This window comes from Triticum aestivum, chromosome 7A (genome assembly GCF_018294505.1).
Source record: "Triticum aestivum cultivar Chinese Spring chromosome 7A, IWGSC CS RefSeq v2.1, whole genome shotgun sequence".
Taxonomy (NCBI): domain Eukaryota; kingdom Viridiplantae; phylum Streptophyta; class Magnoliopsida; order Poales; family Poaceae; genus Triticum; species Triticum aestivum.
This window is the reverse complement of record NC_057812.1, coordinates 365,070,171-365,093,608: the sequence shown is the minus strand read 5'-3', so window position 1 is coordinate 365,093,608 and position 23,438 is coordinate 365,070,171.

Below are 23,438 nucleotides of genomic sequence, written 5' to 3'. Positions count from 1 at the left end.
ATCTGCAATGTTAAAAGTGGGACTAACCCCAAAATCTGCAGGCAGCTCAAGTTTATATGCATTATCATTTATTTTCTCTAACACCTTAAAGGGACCATCAGCACGTGGCATTAACTTTGATTTGCGCAAATCAGGAAATCTATCCTTACGCAAATGTAACCAAACAAGATCTCCAGGTGCAAACACAACATGTTTTCTACCCTTATCTCCAGCAAGTTTATATTTAGCATTCATACGCTCAATGTTTTCCTTAGATAACTCATGCATTTTTAAAATCAATTCAGCACGTTGTTTAGCATCAAAATTAACCTTCTCCGAAGATGGAAGAGGCAACAAATCAATAGGTGCACGAGGTAGAAAACCATACACAACTTCAAAAGGGCACATCTTAGTAGTAGAATGCAATGAACGATTATAAGCAAATTCAATATGAGGCAAGCATTCCTCCCACATTTTCTTATTATTCTTCAAAACAGCCCTAAGCATAGTAGACAACGTTCTATTGACTACTTCAGTTTGTCCATCAGTTTGGGGGTGGCAAGTAGTACTAAAAAGCAGTTTAGTCCCCAACTTAGCCCATAAACATCTCCAAAAGTGGCTAAGAAATTTAGTATCACGATCTGAAACAATAGTATTTGGCACACCATGCAAGCGAATAATTTCACGAAAGAACAAATCAGCAACATTAACAGCATCATCGCTTTTATGACATGGTATAAAGTGTGCCATTTTCGAGAATCTATCCACGACAACAAATATGCTATCCCTCCCCTTCTTTGTTCGAGGTAAACCTAAAACAAAGTCCATAGATATATCCGCCCAAGGAACACTAGGTACAGGCAAAGGCATATATAAACCATGAGGATTGAGGCGTGACTTAGCTTTTTGACATGTAGTGCAGCGAGCAATAAAACGCTCAACATCCCGTCTCATCTTTGGCCAAAAGAAATGTGTAGCAAGTACGTCCTCCGTCTTCTTCACGCCAAAGTGTCCCATTAATCCTCCTCCATGCGCCTCCTGCAACAACAAAAGACGAACGGAGCTAGCTGGAATGCATAGCTTGTTAGCACGAAACACAAATCCATCGTTAACAACAAACTTGTTCCACATTCTTCCTTCTTTACAATTCTGCATTACATCTTTAAAATCAGCATCACGCACATATTGATCTTTGATGGTCTCCAAACCAAATATTTTGAAGTCAAGTTGTGAAAGCATAGTATAGCGACGAGACAAAGCATCAGCAATAACATTTTCTTTTCCCTTCTTGTGTTTAATGACATAAGGGAAAGTCTCAATGAATTCAACCCATTTAGCATGTCTACGATTCAGTTTAGCTTGACTTTTAATATGTTTCAAAGATTCATGATCAGAATGTATAACAAATTCTTTGGGCCATAAATAATGTTGCCATGTTTCTAAAGTCCGAACAAGAGCATATAATTCTTTATCATAAGTAGAATAATTCAGACTAGGCCCACTCAAGTTTTTCAGAAAAGTATGCAACAGGTTTGCCATCTTGTAATAACACACCTCCTAATCCAATTCCACTAGCATCACATTCAAGCTCAAAAGTCTTATTAAAATCAGGAAGTTGGAGTAAAGGAGCATGTGTCAACTTATCTTTCAATACCGTGAAGGCTTCTTCCTGTGCGGTACCCCAAAGAAAAGGCACATCTTTCTTTGTAAGCTCATTGAGAGGTGCAGCAATGGTGCTGAAATCTCTCACAAAACGCCTATAGAATCCAGCGAGGCCAAGAAAACTCCTCACTTGTGTGACCGTTTTGGGCTGCGGCCAACTCTCAATAGCTTCAATCTTGGCTTTATCAACTTCAATTCCCTGTGGAGTAACAACATAGCCAAGAAAAGATACTCGGTCGGTGCAAAAGGTGCACTTCCCAAGGTTACCAAACAAACGTGCATCACGTAGAGCAATAAAAACAGCACGTAAATGTTCCAAATGTTCCTCCAAAGATCTGCTATAAATCAATATGTCATCAAAGTAAACTACCACAAATCGTCTAATGAAAGCACGTAAAACTTCGTTCATTAATCTCATGAAAGTACTAGGTGCATTAGTTAACCCAAAAGGCATGACTAACCACTCATATAATCCAAACTTAGTTTTAAATGTTGTTTTCCATTCATCTCCCAATTTCATACGAATTTGATGGTAGCCACTACGCAAATCAACTTTGGAGAATATTGTAGAGCCACTCAATTCATCAAGCATATCATCTAGCCTAGGAATAGGATGACGATAACGAATAGTAATATTATTAATGCCTCTACAATCAACACACATACGTGATGTACCATCCTTTTTCGGCACTAGAATAATAGGAACAGCACAAGGACTAAGGGATTCGCGTATATAACCTTTGTCGAGAAGCTCTTGTACTTGACGCATAATCTCCTTCGTCTCCTCTGGATTGGTACGGTATGCTGCACGGTTTGGCAGTGAAGCACCGGGAATTAAGTCAATCTGATGCTCAATCCCTCGAATAGGCGGTAATCCCGGTGGCACGTCTTGTGGAAAAACGTCAGCGAACTCCTGCAAAATGTTAGTGACAGCAGGAGGCAAAAAGGAAGGCACGTCCTCGAATGAAAATAATGCCTCTTTGCACACAAAAGCATAGCAAACAGATTTGCTGAAATCTAGCTCATCAATATCAGATTTGGTGGCAAATAAACATGCACTTTTCAATTTAATTTCAGAAGCAACACTAGATGGTTTATTATTAGGCTTCATTTGTTGCTCAAATTCTTTTGCCACAATCTGATTTTCACTCTTATTCTTCTCCTGTTGTGCTTTATTAGCTCTATTAATATCATCTTTCAAAATGGAATCAGGAGTCATAGGAAGCAAAGTAATATTTTTATCCTTATGAACAAGAGTATAGTGATTGTTTCTACCATGGTGTACAGAATTTTTATCAAATTGCCATGGTCTACCAAGTAATAAGGAACATGCTTGCATAGGTACCACATCACAATCAACATAATCAACATATGTAGAGATACTAAAATGCACACGAACAGTACGTGTTACCTTAACCTTGCCGCTGTTGTTGAACCATTGGATGTAGTAAGGATGTGGATGTGGTCTTGTGGTGAGAGAAAGCTTCTCCACTATCTCCATGCTAGCCAAGTTGTTGCAGCTCCCTCCGTCTATTATGACGCGCACAGAACGTTCCTTCACAACTCCCTTGGTATGGAACAAATTGTGCCTCTGATTTTGCTCAGCTTGTGTGACCTGCACACTCAAAACACGTTGAGCAACTAAACATTCATACCTGTCAGCGTCTTCAGGAGCCATGTATTGCGTCTCATGATCAGAATCATCTCCACCATGTTCTTCACGTGTAATAAGAGCCGATGTCTCCTCATCATAGTCACTAGCGGACTCATATCCACCATCCGCGGTAGCAATCATCACACGCGGAGATTTGCATTCTCTCGCATAATGACCTCCTCCCTTACAACGACGACAAATAATATCACTTGTGTGCCTTGTTGATGCCATGGAAGAAGAAGAACGCTGTGCAGGCCCCGCAGGTGCGCTCTTGGCAGATAATGGTGGTTGTGCCTGTTTTCTTGTATCACGGCTGGAGGTAGCACCGGATGGAGGTGCTGGTGCAGTTGAAGTAGAAGATGCACGTGGTGTCCATGATGAAGGTCGGCCTGCAGAAAAGTTAGTTCGCCCCAATGCTTGTCAATCCTGCACTTCACGTACAGCTTTACAAGCAAGATGGAATAAACGAGTGATATTAGTATACTCCTTATAGTCTAGAATGGTCTGAATCTCTCTATTTAATCCACCCAGAAAACGTGCAAGCATAGCTTCATTCTCCTCAACAATACCACATCTAATCATGCCAGTTTGTAATTCCTGATAATATTCTTCTACAGAATTTTTCCCTTGTCTTAAACGCTGCAATTTTTGAAGCAATTCACGTTGATAATATGGTGGAACCCAACGCGTACGCATAGCAGTTTTCAAAGCAGCCCAAGTAGTTGGAATAGGATATAATCTACAATGTTCAGACCACCATACACATGCAAAACTAGTGAAAGCACAAACAGCAACAGCAACTCGTCTCTCCTCAGGATATTGTAAACATGTAAATCGTTCTTCAGTTTCTAACTCCCAAGTAAGATATATATCAGGAACATATCTACCCTCAAATGGTGGAATATTCAATTTCAGTTTAGGAATATGGACATCATCTCGTACCTGAGGTGGTGGTGCAGGCCTACCATTACGAATATATACCTGAGGTCGACCTGCTGGTGGTGGTGCTGGTGGCTGCTCGTAGATCTGATTTTGATCAACCTCATCCTCATAATCGCCCGCATACTCATCATCCTCCTGGGTACCAGCAGGAGCAGTAGCAGGAGCCAAAGAAGCACCAACAGCAGTAGCAGCGGCACCAGAATTTTTTCCTGGCGCAATAGGAACACGCTGTGCTCGTCCATACTGATTCGGAAGGGGGCGTAGTTGTTGTTGTTGCAGAGGTGCGACAGGTGCAGCCGGTGGTGGAAGACGCGCAAGCAGTTCATTAAATCTGTTATCGAGCTTTGTTTCGAACGTCTTCTCAAGGCCAGTGATCTTCTCCATGGCCTCTTCAAAATTGTTCAGCACATCTTGTACCTGTTCAGTCATCATTTGCTGAAACTTATCATGAAGCTCCTTGTTCGATAAGTTCTCCCAGTCAATCTCGTCGGCTTGTGATCCTGGCATGGTTAGCAGCAATTGAAAAACACAAGAATATGATCCTACAGACTACTAAGAAGTGGTGGTGGTGTATCACAAATCCGTCAAGCAAATCTCAAATTCTTACCAGTTCTTACCCCGCAGCAGGCGGTGATCGGCAACCGTTGTAGTCAAAAACTCTCAAAGCTTGGATAGAGCGATTACCAGGGAGAGTCAAACACACGACGTAGATGTATGTGGAGCTGGGAAGGCTTATAGTATGGTAGCAAAAAGGGTCAGCAATAATCAATTCAGAGATGCAAAGTTGAATAAACGCTCAACGACGGTACTGTGCTGGTCCTAGGCTAGACTGTGCTAGAGACGCGAGCGTAGAACACCAACAAAATCACGGCGCGGCACGTAAACAAGGGAAAAGCACACTCTGAATTTTTTTTTCGCTCTTTTTTTTTGCGCTCTTTTTTTTTTGCGCTGCTTTTTTTTTGCGAAAAATCACTATAATGGCGAGTGTCTCAAAACTCTTCCTAGCTCAAACGGACAGGATGGGCACGAAATTTTTTCGACCAATTTTTTTTTTCAACTGCCCGGACCCGAAAACTGGAAACGGGTCAAAAAAAACTTCCTATAATGGCACCTGTCTCAAAACACTCAGAAACACCTAAAAATAGGATAGCCAGAAATTTTTTCGAAAAATGCGTTTTCGAAAAATTTTGGGCCTAAACGGAGCCTGGCTACCCGACTTTTTTTTTCCGAAACCTACTCCGGCAAGGAAACACGAATCGGAATCTAGATGGATCCCGAAAACAAACCTAATAAGCAAGGAACTCGGATTAGTGGTGGATATATGGTGGTGGTATATGGCAGCGGTGGTGGTAGCGGTGGTAGTATATGGATATGGATCGGTGGTGGTATATGGGCACGGATTGGTGGTGGTATATGGATACGGATTCAGAGCGGTGGTGATAGATGGCAGGGGCGATGATGATGGTGCGGCGACGGCGTGACAACTTATGACCGGAACTCGAAACTCTAAAAGACTAGACTCTAAGACCAGCAACTAGACACGATGATGCAACCGCAAATTCAACAAAGCAAAACCCTAAAAAGATTATGCAAAGGCTCAGATTGGTTCGGATATGATGAACTAACCCTAATTTTTTTGTGGCTTTTTCGTGGACTGTAGGTATGAAGAACAGACTCGATCTAAACTACGAAAAACTGTAAAATCTCACCGAGCAACCTGGAAATCTGATACCACTTGATAGAGGCGAGGGTCCCGATCTTTCGATGAGATGATGGATATCGCTTTGGTGGAAGTCGACTTTGACGATCCGACTACGAACGTGCGAGGACGTCGCGCCTTAGCAATCGCTAAACCAACTCCAAGAGGTTATTGACCACGCCGGAGCACGATCAACCTGACCACGATGGTCTGTTTCCTGCGAGCAAACGAAGAACAAGCAAGAAACTAAGATTGCAATCTGGATATTGCGAATATAAGATGAAAGCTTCATTGATCAAGGTGGGATTCTGTGACGCCTTTGTCTGGTCGTTGAACACAAACGAAGTACGCGAAGTTGCAGCTATGGCGAACTTTTAATCTAAACAAAACCCAAAGTCTAAACGATGCCCTAAGGGCTGTATATATGGAGGAAGAGGGGGGGAATTTCGTGGCCCTTGGTGGAGGGGTCCGAAATCAACCCTATCTCTTGTTTCCCCACACATACGGACTCTAAAAATAGCCTATACTTATGTATTTCGAAATTACATGGGCCTGGCCCAATAATAAGGTGACGCAGCACCTAAAATAGCCTCGGGACGAAATTTATGAAGTGGCATCTTGTATATTTCGTCCAAGGCTTCATGCACCCATTATGGTGGCTTCAAAGTCCTGAAATCATCACTTGTAACTTCGTTCTTATTTCCCTTGCGCATGCCATCATCTCCATTCTTGTTCTTGGTCCAATGTTCATCCTTCTCCAAGCTAGGCCCTTCATTTGTAAGCAAAACAAATGTATCCAATTTAGGCAGCATCATATTCTCATGAACACTAGAATCATTACCAAGAAACGAAAGTACCTGGTAATTTAGTTGGCGTGCACGAGCTCTAGTAATTGGTCCAGTATGTATAGCAGCAGGGGCTGTGGGTGTAACAATTGTATTGATGTCCTCATCATCCCCCCCTTCTTGAAATGAAGTCGTCCTCGACAGAAGTTCATCTTCCTCACCCAAATAAGGCTTCAAATCTGCAATGTTAAAAGTGGGACTAACCCCAAAATCTGCAGGCAGCTCAAGTTTATATGCATTATCATTTATTTTCTCTAACACCTTAAAGGGACCATCAGCACGTGGCATTAACTTTGATTTGCGCAAATCAGGAAATCTATCCTTACGCAAATGTAACCAAACAAGATCTACAGGTGCAAACACAACATGTTTTCTACCCTTATCTCCAGCAAGTTTATATTTAGCATTCATGCGCTCAATGTTTTCCTTAGTTAACTCATGCATTTTTAAAATCAATTCAGCACGTTGTTTAGCATCAAAATTAACCTTCTCCGAAGATGGAAGAGGCAACAAATCAATAGGTGCACGAGGTAGGAAACCATACACAACTTCAAAAGGGCACATCTTAGTAGTAGAATGCAATGAACGATTATAAGCAAATTCAATATGAGGCAAGCATTCCTCCCACATTTTCTTATTATTCTTCAAAACAGCCCTAAGCGTAGTAGACAACGTTCTATTGACTACTTCAGTTTGTCCATCAGTTTGGGGGTGACAAGTAGTACTAAAAAGCAGTTTAGTCCCCAACTTAGCCCATAAACATCTCCAAAAGTGGCTAAGAAATTTAGTATCACGATCTGAAACAATAGCATTTGGCACACCATGCAAGCGAATAATTTCACGAAAGAACAAATCAGCAACATTAACAGCATCATCGCTTTTATGACATGGTATAAAGTGTGCCATTTTCGAGAATCTATCCACGACAACAAATATGCTATCCCTCCCCTTCTTTGTTCGAGGTAAACCTAAAACAAAGTCCATAGATATATCCTCCCAAGGAACACTAGGTACAGGCAAAGGCATATATAAACCATGAGGATTGAGTCGTGACTTAGCTTTTTGACATGTAGTGCAGCGAGCAATAAAACGCTCAACATCCCGTCTCATCTTTGGCCAAAAGAAATGTGTAGCAAGTACGTCCTCCGTCTTCTTCATGCCAAAGTGTCCCATTAATCCTCCTCCATGCGCCTCCTGCAACAACAAAAGACGAACGGAGCTAGCTGGAATGCATAGCTTGTTAGCTCGAAACACAAATCCATCGTTAACAACAAACTTGTTCCACATTCTTCCTTCTTTACAATTCTGCATTACATCTTTAAAATCAGCATCATGCACATATTGATCTTTGATGGTTTCCAAACCAAATATTTTGAAGTCAAGTTGTGAAAGCATAGTATAGCGGCGAGACAATGCATCAGCAATAACATATTCTTTTCCCTTCTTGTGTTTAATGACATAAGGAAAAGTCTCAATGAATTCAACCCATTTAGCATGTCTACGATTCAGTTTAGCTTGACTTCTAATATGTTTCAAAGATTCATGATCAGAATGTATAACAAATTCTTTGGGCCATAAATAATGTTGCCATGTTTCTAAAGTCCGAACAAGAGCATATAATTCTTTATCATAAGTAGAATAATTCAGACTAGGCCCACTCAATTTTTCAGAAAAGTATGCAACAGGTTTGCCATCTTGTAATAACACACCGCCTAATCCAATTCCACTAGCATCACATTCAAGCTCAAAAGTCTTATTAAAATCAGGAAGTTGGAGTAAAGGAGCATGTGTCAACTTATCTTTCAATACCGTGAAGGCTTCTTCCTGTGCGGTACCCCAAAGAAAAGGCACATCTTTCTTTGTAAGCTCATTGAGAGGTGCAGCAATGGTGCTGAAATCTCTCACAAAACGCCTATAGAATCCAGCGAGGCCAAGAAAACTCCTCACGTGTGTGACTGTTTTGGGATGCGGCCAACTCTCAATAGCTTCAATCTTGGCTTTATCAACTTCAATTCCCTGTGGAGTAACAACATAGCCAAGAAAAGATACTCGGTCGGTGCAAAAGGTGCACTTCCCAAGGTTACCAAACAAACGTGCATCACGTAGAGCAATAAAAACAGCACGTAAATGTTCCAAATGTTCTTCCAAAGATCTGCTATAAATCAATATGTCATCAAAGTAAACTACCACAAATCGTCCAATGAAAGCACGTAATACTTCGTTCATTAATCTCATGAAAGTACTAGGTGCATTAGTTAACCCAAAAGGCATGACTAACCACTCATATAATCCAAACTTAGTTTTAAATGCTGTTTTCCATTCATCTCCCAATTTCATACGAATTTGATGGTAGCCACTACGCAAATCAACTTTGGAGAATATTGTAGAGCCACTCAATTCATCAAGCATATCATCTAGCCTAGGAATAGGATGACGATAACGAATAGTAATATTATTAATGCCTCTACAATCAACACACATACGTGATGTACCATCCTTTTTCGGCACTAGAATAATAGGAACAGCACAAGGACTAAGGGATTCGCGTATATAACCTTTGTCGAGAAGCTCTTGTACTTGACGCATAATCTCCTTCGTCTCCTCTGGATTGGTACGGTATGGTGCACGGTTTGGCAGTGAAGCACCGGGAATTAAGTCAATCTGATGCTCAATCCCTCGAATAGGCGGTAATCCCGGTGGCACGTCTTGTGGAAAAACTTCAGCGAACTCCTGCAAAATGTTAGTGACAGCAGGAGGCAAAGAGGAAGGCACGTCCTCGAATGATAATAATGCCTCTTTGCACACAAAAACATAGCAAACAGATTTGCTGAAATCTAGCTCATCAATATCAGATTTGGTGGCAAATAAACATGCACTTTTCAATTTAATTTCAGAAGCAACACTAGATGGTTTATTATTAGGCTTCATTTGTTGCTCAAATTCTTTTGCCACAATCTGATTTTCACTCTTATTCTTCTCCTGTTGTGCTTTATTAGCTTTATTAATATCATCTTTCAAAATGGAATCAGGAGTCATAGGAAGCAAAGTAATATTTTTATCCTTATGAACAAGAGTATAGTGATTGTTTCTACCATGGTGTACAGAATTTTTATCAAATTGCCATGGTCTACCAAGTAATAAGGAACATGCTTGCATAGGTACCACATCACAATCAACATAATCAGCATATGTAGAAATACTAAAATGCACACGAACAGTACGTGTTACCTTAACCTTGCCGCTGTTGTTGAACCATTGGATGTAGTAAGGATGTGGATGTGGTCTTGTGGTGAGAGCAAGCTTCTCCACCATCTCCATGCTAGCCAAGTTGTTGCAGCTCCCTCCGTCTATGATGACGCGCACAGAACGTTCCTTCACAACTCCCTTGGTATGGAACAAATTGTGCCTCTGAGTTTGCTCAGCTTGTGTGACCTGCACACTCAAAACACGTTGAGCAACTAAACATTCATACCTGTCAGCGTCTTCAGGAGCCATGTATTGCGTCTCATGATCAGAATCATCTCCACCATGTTCTTCACGTATAATAAGAGCCAAAGTCTCCTCATCATAGTCACTAGCGGACTCATATCCACCATCCGCGGTAGCAATCATCACACGCGGAGATTTGCATTCTCTCGCATAATGACCTCCTCCCTTACAACGACGACAAATAATATCACTTGTGTGCCCTGTTGATGCCATGGAAGAAGAAGAACGCTGTGCAGGCCCCGCAGGTGCGCTCTTGGCAGATAATGGTGGTTGTGCCTGTTTTCTTGTATCACGGCTGGAGGTGGCACCGGATGGAGGTGCTGGTGCAGTTGAAGTAGAAGATGCACGTGGTGTCCATGATGAAGGTCGGCCTACAGAAAAGTTAGTTTGCCCCAATGCTTGTCGATCCTGCACTTCACGTTCAGCTTTACAAGCAAGATGGAATAAACGAGTGATATTAGTATACTCCTTATAGTCTAGAATGGTCTGAATCTCTCTATTTAATCCACCCAGAAAACGTGCAAGCATAGCTTCATTCTCCTCAACAATACCACATCTAATCATGCCAGTTTGTAATTCCTGATAATATTCTTCTACAGAATTTTTCCCTTGTCTTAAACGCTGCAATTTTTGAAGCAATTCACGTTGATAATATGGTGGAACCCAACGCGTACGCATAGCAGTTTTCAAAGCAGCCCAAGTAGTTGGAATAGGATATAATCTACAATGTTCAGACCACCATACACATGCAAAACTAGTGAAAGCACAAACGGCAGCAGCAACTCGTCTCTCCTCAGGATATTGTAAACATGTAAATCGTTGTTCAGTTTCTAACTGCCAAGTAAGATATATATCAGGAACATATCTACCCTCAAATGGTGGAATATTCAATTTCAGTTTAGGAATATGGACATCATCTCGTACCTGAGGTGGTGGTGCAGGCCTACCATTACGAATATATACCTGAGGTCGACCTGCTGGTGGTGGTACAGGTGGCTGCATGTAGTGTTGATTTTGATCAACCTCATCCTCATAATCTCCAGTATGGCATTTTAGTTTCTCTACATATGCTGATTATGTTGATTGTGATGTGGTACCTATGATGAGGACATCAATACAATTGTTACAGCCAAAATGGCTCCTGAAGACGCTGACAGGTATGAATGTTTAGTTGCTCAACGTGTTTTGAGTGTGCAGGTCACACAAGCTGAGCAAAATCAGAGGCACAATTTGTTCCATACCAAGGGAGTTGTGAAGGAACGTTCTGTGCGCGTCATAATAGACAGAGGGAGCTGCAACAACTTGGCTAGCATGGAGATGGTGGAGAAGCTTTCTCTCACCACAAGACCACATCCACATCCTTACTACATCCAATGGTTCAACAACAGCGGCAAGGTTAAGGTAACACGTACTGTTCGTGTGCATTTTAGTATCTCTACATATGTTGATTATGTTGATTGTGATGTGGTACCTATGCAAGCATGTTCCTTATTACTTGGTAGACCATGGCAATTTGATAAAAAATCTGTACACCATGGTAGAAACAATCACTATACTCTTGTTCATAAGGATAAAAATATTACTTTGCTTCCTATGACTCCTGATTCCATTTTGAAAGATGATATTAATAGAGCTAATAAAGCACAACAGGAGAAGAATAAGAGTGAAAATCAGATTGTGGCAAAAGAATTTGAGCAACAAATGAAGCCTAATAATAAACCATCTAGTGTTGCTTCTGAAATTAAATTGAAAAGTGCATGTTTATTTGCCACCAAATCTGATATTGATAAGCTAGATTTCAGCAAATCTGTTTGCTATGCTTTTGTGTGCAAAGAGGCATTATTTTCATTCGAGGACGTGCCTTCCTCTTTGCCTCCTGCTGTCACTAACATTTTGCAGGAGTTCGCTGACGTTTTTCCACAAGACGTGCCACCGGGATTACCGCCTATTCGAGGGATTGAGCATCAGATTGACTTAATTCCCGGTGCTTCACTGCCAAACCGTGCACCATACCGTACCAATCCAGAGGAGACGAAGGAGATTATGCGTCAAGTACAAGAGCTTCTCGACAAAGGTTATATACGCGAATCCCTTAGTCCTTGTGCTGTTCCTATTATTCTAGTGCCGAAAAAGGATGGTACATCACGTATGTGTGTTGATTGTAGAGGCATTAATAATATTACTATTCGTTATCGTCATCCTATTCCTAGGCTAGATGATATGCTTGGATGTGATGCCAGTGGAATTGGATTAGGAGGTGTGTTATTACAAGATGGCAAACCTGTTGCATACTTTTCTGAAAAATTGAGTGGGCCTAGTCTGAATTATTCTACTTATGATAAAGAATTATATGCTCTTGTTCGGACTTTAGAAACATGGCAACATTATTTATGGCCCAAAGAATTTGTTATACATTTTGATCATGAATCTTTGAAACATATTAAAAGTCAAGCTAAACTGAATCGTAGACATGCTAAATGGGTTGAATTCATTGAGACTTTCCCTTATGTCATTAAACACAAGAAGGGAAAAGAAAATGTTATTGCTGATGCATTGTCTCGTCGCTATACTATGCTTTCACAACTTGACTTCAAAATATTTGGTTTGGAGACCATCAAAGATCAATATGTGCATGATGCTGATTTTAAAGATGTAATGCAGAATTGTAAAGAAGGAAGAATGTGGAACAAGTTTGTCGTTAACGATAGATTTGTGTTTCGTGCTAACAAGCTATGCATTCCAGCTAGCTCCGTTCGTCTTTTGTTGTTGCAGGAGGCGCATGGAGGAGGATTAATGGGACACTTTGGCGTGAAGAAGACGGAGGACGTACTTGCTACACATTTCTTTTGGCCAAAGATGAGACGGGATGTTGAGCGTTTTATTGCTCGATGCACTACATGTCAAAAAGCTAAGTCACGACTCAATCCTCATGGTTTATATATGCCTTTGCCTGTACCTAGTGTTCCTTGGGAGGATATATCTATGGACTTTGTTTTAGGTTTACCTCGAACAAAGAAGGGGAGGGATAGCATATTTGTTGTCGTGGATAGATTCTCGAAAATGGCACACTTTATACCATGTCATAAAAGCGATGATGCTGTTAATGTTGCTAATTTGTTCTTTCGTGAAATTATTCGCTTGCATGGTGTGCCAAATACTATTGTTTCAGATCGTGATACTAAATTTCTTAGCCATTTTTGGAGATGTTTATGGGCTAAGTTGGGGACTAAACTGCTTTTTAGTACTACTTGTCACCCCCAAACTAATGGACAAACTGAAGTAGTCAATAGAATGTTGTCTACTATGCTTAGGGCTGTTTTGAAGAATAATAAGAAAATGTGGGAGGAATGCTTGCCTCATATTGAATTTGCTTATAATCGTTCATTGCATTCTACTACTAAGATGTGCCCTTTTGAAGTTGTGTATGGTTTCCTACCTCGTGCACCTATTGATTTGTTGCCTCTTCCATCTTCGGAGAAGGTTAATTTTGATGCTAAACAACGTGCTGAATTGATTTTAAAAATGCATGAGTTAACTAAGGAAAACATTGAGCGTATGAATGCTAAATATAAACTTGCTGGAGATAAGGGTAGAAAACATGTTGTGTTTGCACCTGGAGATCTTGTTTGGTTACATTTGCGTAAGGATAGATTTCCTGATTTGCGCAAATCAAAGCTAATGCCACGTGCTGATGGTCCCTTTAAGGTGTTAGAGAAAATAAATGATAATGCATATAAACTTGAGCTGCCTGCAGATTTTGGGGTTAGTCCCACTTTTAACATTGCAGATTTGAAGCCTTATTTGGGTGGGGAAGATGAACTTCCGTCGAGGACGACTTCATTCAAGAAGGGGAGGATGATGAGGACATCAATACAATTGTTACACCCACAGCCCCTGCTGCTATACATACTGGACCAATTACTAGAGCTCGTGCACGCCAACTAAATTACCAGGTACTTTCGTTTCTTGGTAATGATTCTAATGTTCATGAGAATATGATGCTGCCTAAATTGGATACATTTGTTTTGCTTACAAATGAAGGGCCTAGCTTGGAGAAGGATGAACATTGGAGCAAGAACAAGCATGGAGATGATGGCATGCGCAAGGGGAACAAGAACGGAGTTACAAGTGATGATTTCAGGACTTTGAAGCCACCATAATGGGTGCATGAAGCCTTGGACGAAATATACAAGATGCCACTTCATAAATTTCGTCCCGAGGCTATTTTAGGTGCTGCGTCACCTTATTATTGGGCCAGGCCCATGTAATTTCGAAATATATAAGTATAGGCTATTTTTAGAGTCCGTATGTGTGGGGAAACAAGAGATAGGGTTGATTTCGGACTCCTCCACCAAGGGCCACGAAATTCCCCCCTCTTCCTCCATATATACAGCCCTTAGGGCATCGTTTAGACTTTGGGTTTTGTTTAGATTAAAAGTTCGCCATAGCTGCAACTTCGCGTACTTCGTTTGTGTTCAACGACCAGACAAAGGCGTCACAGAACCCCACCTTGATCAATAAAGCTTTCATCTTATATTCGCAATATCCAGATTGCAATCTTAGTTTCTTGCTTGTTCTTCGTTTGCTCGCAGGAAACAGACCCTCGTGGTCAGGTTGATCGTGCTCCGGCGTGGTCAATAACCTCTCGGAGTTGGTTTAGCGATTGCTAAGGCGCGACGTCCTCGCACGTTCGTAGTCGGATCGTCAAAGTCGACTTCCACCAAAGCGAAATCCACCATCTCATCGAAAGACGGGACACCTTGGCCTCTATCACATCCTCCTCCGCATCAGCAGCAGGAGCCACAGAAGTATCAACAGCAGCACCAACAGTTTGGCCAAACGCAAGAGGAACACGGCTTGCTCGGCGGAGGTCTGCTTCGCGACGTGGAGGTAGTCGTTGTTGTTGTTGTTGGAGAGGTGCGTTAGGTGCAGCAGGTGGTGGTGGTGGAAGACGCGCGAGCAATTCATTAAACTTGTTATCGAGCTTTGTTTCGAACGTCTTCTCAAGGCCAGTGATCTTCTCCATGGCCTCTTCAAAATTGTTCAGCACATCTTGCACCTGTTCAGTCATCATTTGCTGAAACTTATCATGAAGCTCCTTGTTCGATAAATTCTCCCAGTCAATCTCGTCGGCTTGTGATCCTGGCATGGTTAGCAGCAATAGAAACACACAAGAATATGATCCTACATACTACGAACAAGTGGTGGTGGTGGGTGTCACAAATCCGTCAAGCAAATCTCAAATTCTTACCAGTTCTTACCCAGCAGCAGGCGGTGATCGGCAACCGTTGTAGTCAAAAACTCTCAAAGCTTGGATAGAGCGATTACCAGGGAGAGTCAAACGCACGACGTAGATGTATGTGGAGCTGGGAAGGCTTATAATATGGTAGCAAAAAGGGTCAGCAATAATCAATTCAGAGATGCAAAGTTGAATAAACGCTCAACGACGGTACTGTGCTGGTCCTAGGCTAGACTGTGCTAGAGACGCGAGCCTAGAACACTAACAAAATCACGGCGCGGCACGTAAACAAGGGAAAAGCACACTCTGGAATTTTTTTTTTCGCTCTTTTTTTTTTGCGCTATTTTTTTTTGCGCTGCTTTTTTTTTGCGAAAAATCACTATAATGGCGAGTGTCTCAAAACTCTTCTTAGCTCAAACTGACAGGATGGGCACGAAATTTTTTTTGACCAATTTTTTTTTTTGACTGCCCGGACCCAAAAACTGGAAACGGGTCAAAAAAAACTTCCTATAATGGCACCTGTCTCAAAACACTCAGAAACACCTAAAAATACGATAGCCAGAAATTTTTTCGAAAAATGCGTTTTCGAAAAATTTTGGGCCTAAACGGAGCGTGGCTACCCGACTCTTTTTTTTTTCTTTTCCGAAACCTACTCCGGCAAGGAAACACGAATCGGAATCTAGATGGATCTCGAAAACAACCCTAATAAGCAAGGAACTCGGATTGGTGGTGGATATATGGTGGTGGTATATGGCAGCGGTGGTAGTATATGGATATGGATCGGTGGTGGTATATGGATACGGATTCGGAGCGGTGGCGGATAAGCGGTGGTGGTAGATGGCAGGGGCGATGATGATGGTGCGGCGGCGGCGTGACAACTTATGACCAGAACTCGAAACTCTAAAAGACTAGACGCTAAGACCAGCAACTAGACCGACGATGCAACCGCAAATTCAACAAAGCAAAACCCTAAAAAGATTATGCAAAGGCTCAGATTGGTTCGGATATGATGAACTAACCCTAATTTTTTTTTGTGTGGCTTTTTCGTGGACTGTAGGTATGAAGAACAGACTCGATCTAAACTACGAAAAACTGTAAAATCTCACCGAGCAACCTGGAACTCTGATACCACTTGATAGAGGCAAAGGTGTCCCGTCTTTCGATGAGAAGGTGGATTTCGCTTTGGTGGAAGTCGACTTTGACGATCCGACTACGAACGTGCGAGGACGTCGCGCCTTAGCAATCGCTAAACCAACTCCGAGAGGTTATTGACCACGCCGGGACACGATCAACCTGACCACGAGGGTCTGTTTCCTGCGAGCAAACGAAGAACAAGCAAGAAACTAAGATTGCAATCTGGATATTGCGAATATAAGATGAAAGCTTTATTGATCAAGGTGGGGTTCTGTGACGCCTTTGTCTGGTCGTTGAACACAAACGAAGTACGCGAAGTTGCAGCTATGGCGAACTTTTAATCTAAACAAAACCCAAAGTCTAAACGATGCCCTAAGGGCTGTATATATGGAGGAAGAGGGGGGGAATTTCGTGACCCTTGGTGGAGGGGTCCGAAATCAACCCTATCTCTTGTTTCCCCACACATACGGACTCTAAAAATAGCCTATACTTATGTATTTCGAAATTACATGGGCCTGGCCCAATAATAAGGTGACGCAGCACCTAAAATAGCCTCGGGACGAAATTTATGAAGTGGCATCTTGTATATTTCGTCCAAGGCTTCATGCACCCATTATGGTGGCTTCAAAGTCCTGAAATCATCACTTGTAACTTCGTTCTTATTTCCCTTGCGCATGCCATCTTCTCCATGCTTGTTCTTGCTCCAATGTTCATCCTTCTCCAAGCTAGGCCCTTCATTTGTAAGCAAAACAAATGTATCCAATTTAGGCAGCATCATATTCTCATGAACACTAGAATCATTACCAAGAAACGAAAGTACCTGGTAATTTAGTTGGCGTGCATGAGCTCTAGTAATTGGTCCAGTATGTATAGCAGCAGGGGCTGTGGGTGTAACAATTGTATTGATGTCCTCATCACATTTGGTGGGAACAAGTCATTGAGCGCCGAGAGGCAAGAGGTGAACCACCCATCACTACTTGGGCGCAAATGAAGGATGTCATGAGAGCACGCTTCGTACCTACCTACTACAACCGCGATCTCTTCAAGAAACTCCAACAACTCAAGGAAGGAACCAAGAGCGTTGAAGAGTACTACAAGGAGATGGAGATTGCCATGATACGAGCCAATGTCACGGAAGCTGATGAGCAAACAATGGCACGTTTCTTGAATGGACTCAATCATCCCATCAAGAAGATCGCCGACTTCCAACCATACTCAAATCTCATCGAGCTCGTGCACCAAGCTACCAAAGCGGAACGCCGAGTGCAAGATGATTTCAAGTATGCGAAGTTCTCATCCAAGTCCTATGGCTTCTCCAATAACCAAGCTTCAACGACTCCAATACCGACTACAAGACTTTCTACTTCCAACATCGGCAAGTCGACTTCCAAGAAAGCTTCGCCAACTACAAGCAACCCTACTATGGGCAACTTCAAGCCGAGAGCATCATCATCATCAACCCCAACCGATGAGACCATCAAGACGAGTTCCTTCAAGTGTTTCACTTGCGGAGGCCGAGGCCACAAGTCCTATGAGTGCACCAACAAGCGAACCATGGTCTTCAACGATGATGGCACTTATGACTCCATGAGCGAAGGCGAAATGGAAGCCCTCGAGCATGTCGCCATGCACCGCCAAGTGAACAATGAAGAAGAACAAGTCTTTTGTGATGAAGACTCAAGTCCCGCACTTGTTGTCTCCAAAGTCTTGACTCTCCAACATCACCAAGAAGAAGACCAACGATGCCACATATTCCACACCAAGGCCGGCATCAATGGACGATCCGTCAAGGTCATCATCGATGGAGGGAGTTGTCACAATCTCGCAAGTGAAGAACTTTGTGATAGAGGCGAGGGTCCCGATCTTTCGATGAGATGATAACTATCGATTTGGTGGAGACGACTTTGACAATCCGACTACAAACATGCACGACGTTGCGCCTTAGCAATCGCTAAACCAATCTCCTGAGGTTACCGACGATGCCGGAAGCACGGTCAGCCTGACCACGAAGGTCTATTCCTGCAAGCAATCGAAGAACGAGCAAGAATATGATAAAGCAATCTGAATATTGCAAATATATATGAGGTATTGATAATGGTGGGGATCCGTAAGCGGTCTTGGTCTGATCGTTGGACACAAACGAAGTACACGAAGTTGCAATGGCTAACTTTTAACTAAACAAATCCCAAGGAAAAGCTACTAGATGGATCTACTTATATAGGAGCAAGGGGTGGCGGCCAAGGAGGTGGGAGGACGTCCCAAGGCAGCCTAAAACTAAATCTAGGTCGTACAAGGCCAATGGGCCCAAGTGGAGGTGATGTAACACCTTTGGACTTGTAGTTTGACTCGGATTCTGCTGCAGCATCAGATTGTTTCGTCCACAACTCAACGCTCCGGACGAATTTGAAGGTGATTCCAATTGGGTTGGAAAGCGCACGAAATCTAGTTTCCAACAAAAAAAGAATCACCCAATTCGGAGTCCGTATGAAAAACTTGTGTGCGTTTTGAGTTAGGTGTGTCTGTGCAGTCCGAATCTGAATCCAGAACGTGAGAGACTTGGACTCTATCTTCTCTTGGGCCAAAAGTGACGTGAGAGAACTTTTTGGACAGCAAATAAACATCTCTTTCTTCCTTATCTTCATATTTGGATTGTACAAATGTCCCATACACCTGCAATTAGACAAAACACAAAAGTGTGTGAAGTATTTTTGTTCTGGATAACATAAATAGATTATTGAATAGTTTGCACTAGAAATCACCTGACAAATATGCATATATGCAATATTTTTGGTCATATCCAAGGTAGTCATGTCCTCATCATCCTCCCCTTCTTGAAAATAAAGCCGTCCTCGGCGTTGCTTAATCTGAAATGTGGCTAACAAAAGAGACAAGGTGTACATGTTGTATATGTATATGTCATCCATTTTTACTTCCCTTGATTTTTACATATATGACACATGAATAGATGAGTAACTTGCATAGTTCATAAAATCTAAAGCCAAAAAATTAGCACAAGAAGTAGAAGGCATGAAAATATTGCAACTCAGTTTGCACATATAAGTGAAGCTCTTATTCATTTCAAAAGATTGACAATGTTCATCATTAAACCATCCCAACATTGGTGAATAAACCTTACTTGCATCAAATTTACATGCTACAACATGCTTAAATAAGCAAACATGCAACAAGTCATTCAACACAGAATCATCACCAAGATTAGAGGTCATATCAAAATGATTAAACATTGGTTCTTTTGCATCAATAGTTAATTCAATGGGTGCACTCAGAATTGTTGGTATTTCAGTTGTTTGATCACATGGCAAAGTCAAATTATCAACGTAGTCCTCTAAAATAGGTGGTGTGATCAAAGTAGTGGGTAGCTCATCAGATGGTGCATTCAAATTGACAAGGCATTCATCATTCTCATGTAGAGATGGAAGATCAGTACCTTTGTCATTACCTCTTATGATCAACTCAGATGATGTAGCCACTCTCGGGGGCAATGTGTCACATGGTGGAGGTGATGTAGTCCTGACAACAACGGATGTGGTTGTCATAGTATGCCTAGTAGTTGAAGGAACAATCATATCAACTCTTGGAATGTGCACCGTGCGCTTGTTCTCCTCGTGGCCAACACGTCGTTTTATTTCCTGTTCAGCTTTGCAAGCAAGATGAAACAAATGGTCCATAGGATAACACTCTTCATGAATTAGTATCTCTTGAATACCACGGTTTAATCCTCCCCAAAATCTATCCATAAAATCATCTTCACTTTCTTCTAAAGAGGAATGCAACAAGGTAGTTTGTAAATCATCATAATATTTTGTTACAGTTTCACTACCTTGTTTTAAGTGTTGCAACTTCTTAATCATGTCACGAGTATAATAAGCAGGGACGAAAGTATGTCGCATGGCAAGTTTCAAATCATCCCAAGTAGTAGGTATATAATCAGGGTGTAACCGACAATATTCACTCCACCAAACCAAAGCATAACCAGTGAAAGAACCAACCGCAACCTTAACCTTTTTATGTTCATTGAAATTATGGGAAGCAAATATATTTTTTATGTCGAACTCCCATTCAATATATAAAGCAGGTTTAAAACGGCCATTAAATGGTGGTATAGATACATTAACCTGATCATGTGCATTTGGATGTTTGTGCACCTCTCGTGACGGTTGTGGTATTTGCAAAGGTGGTGGCACATCTCCCGCGATCGACAAAGCCCATGAATTGACTCTGGATCCTGTCATGATTAGTAAAACAAGAAACAAAACCCAAAAATAATGTTCCTATAACTACTAGGATGTGGTGGTAAAACGCTCACAGTAAAGCAAATATCAATGTCTTACAAGTTCTTACCATGCAGCAGGCGGTGATCGGCAACCAGCGGTGTCAAGTAACTCCGAATATTGAGTAAAGCGATTGCCAGGGGAGCGTACGTATACACGGTGTAGAAATATATGGAGCTGGGTTGGCTATATATGGTAGCAAAAGATTAGCAATAATCAATTCAAAGATGCAATGTTGAATAAACGCTCAACGACGGTACTGTGCTGGTCCTAGGCTAGACCGGACTAGAGACGCGAGCCTAGAACACTAATGAGGTCACGGCGTAGCACAACTAGCATCAATGAAGGATACTAAGTAGCTCTTGACAGCAAGATATAAGTGAAGATCACAACGACAGTGAAGATAATGATGAAAAACAACTGCCAAGCAGGATATACAACAACTCTCTCTCCAACTTTCCTCTTGAAAAGTTTGAGACAATTTTCTGATAAATTCTTTCAAAGAATTCTACTAACTCAAGCTTTCCAATGCAAAAAGAATCACTCAATTCCGAGTTGATATGAGGAGTCAAAGAATTCTAAAACTTGCCCAAAAAATTGGAACAAGCTGTGTTCACGAACTTCAGAGGGCAAAAAGACCTATTTAGAAGCCGATTTTGAGGTGTCAAATATTGAACTAGCTTCTGCAACTATTTAGATACGGCTCGTTGCTAGCTTCAATTTGAGTACTCACGGAGCCAAAACGGACTTCGTATGAGAAAGATACACCTGTTTTACTGAACAGTGCGCAAAACAGATTCCAATCCGAATTCAGGTACGAGATTGATTCTAGATAGATCCGATTTTTTTTCTTCTCTCTTTTTTTTTCTCACGCTTTTTTTTCTTTTTCTTCTCTCTTTTTCTTTTTTTTCCTCTCTTTTTTTCCTCTATCTTTTTTTTCTCCCTCTTTCCAAGACAAACTAGATAAGATGCAGATTGGATCAGGCGAAGATGTGAATGACCTCAACTATGATTATGACAATGAACAATGCGTAGCACGTGGTGGAAATTAATGGATGGAATGGTGGACAGCGGAAGGGATAATGATGCAGCTGCGGCGTGACTAATGTGAAAAGAACTCGAAACTCTAAAGGAACTAGACACTAAGACCAGCAACTAACACGACGATGCAACCGATAATTCAACTATGCAAGCAATGAATAGAAAATTGCAAAGGCTCGGACTGGCTTGGATAAATGATGAACATATCTAACTTTTTTTATGGCTTTTTCAAGGACTATAGGTATGAATGACAGATGCGATCTAAACTATGAAAAACTGTAAAATCTCACCGAGCAACCTGAAAACTGATACCACTTGATAGAAGCGAGGGTCCCGATCTTTCGATGAGATGATAACTATCGATTTGGTGAAGATGACTTTGACGATCCGACTACAAACGTGCATGACGTTGCGCCTTAGCAATCGCTAAACCAATCTCCTGAGGTTACTGACGATGCCGGAAGCACGGTCAGCCTGACCACGAAGGTCTATTCCTGCAAGCAATCGAAGAACGAGCAAGAATATGATAAAGCAATCTGAATATTGCAAATATATATGAGGTATTGATAATGATGGGGATCCGTAAGCGGTCTTGGTCTGATCGTTGGACACAAACGAAGTACACGAAGTTGCAATGGCTAACTTTTAACTAAACAAATCCCAAGGAAAAGCTACTAGATGGATCTACTTATATAGGAGCAAGGGGTGGCGGCCAAGGAGGTGGGAGGACGTCCCAAGGCAGCCTAAAACTAAATCTAGGTCGTACAAGGCCAATGGGCCCAAGTGGAGGTGATGTAACACCTTTGGACTTGTAGTTTGACTCGGATTCTGCTGCAGCATCAGATTGTTTCGTCCACAACTCAACGCTCCGGACGAATTTGAAGGTGATTCCAATTGGGTTGGAAAGTGCACGAAATCTAGTTTCCAACAAAAAAAGAATCACCCAATTCGGAGTCCGTATGAAAAACTTGTGTGCATTTTGAGTTAGGTGTGTCTGTGCAGTCCGAATCTGAATCCAGAACGTGAGAGACTTGGACTCTATCTTCTCTTGGGCCAAAAGTGACGTGAGAGAACTTTTTGGACAGCAAATAAACATCTCTTTCTTCCTTATCTTCATATTTGGATTGTACAAATGTCCCATACACCTGCAATTAGACAAAACACAAAAGTGTGTGAAGTATTTTTGTTCTGGATAACATAAATAGATTATTGAATAGTTTGCACTAGAAATCACCTGACAAATATGCATATATGCAATATTTTTGGTCATATCCAAGGTAGTCATGTCCTCATCACTTTGCTCCAAGCTTCAATTGCCCAAGACGAAGCATCCACATCCATACAAAGTGCAATGGCTTAGTGACTCCGGCACTATCCAAGTCGAGCACCGAGTACAAGTCTCCTTCAAGATCGGTGCCTACGAAGACACCTTGGAGTGCGACGTCGTACCAATGACCGTTTG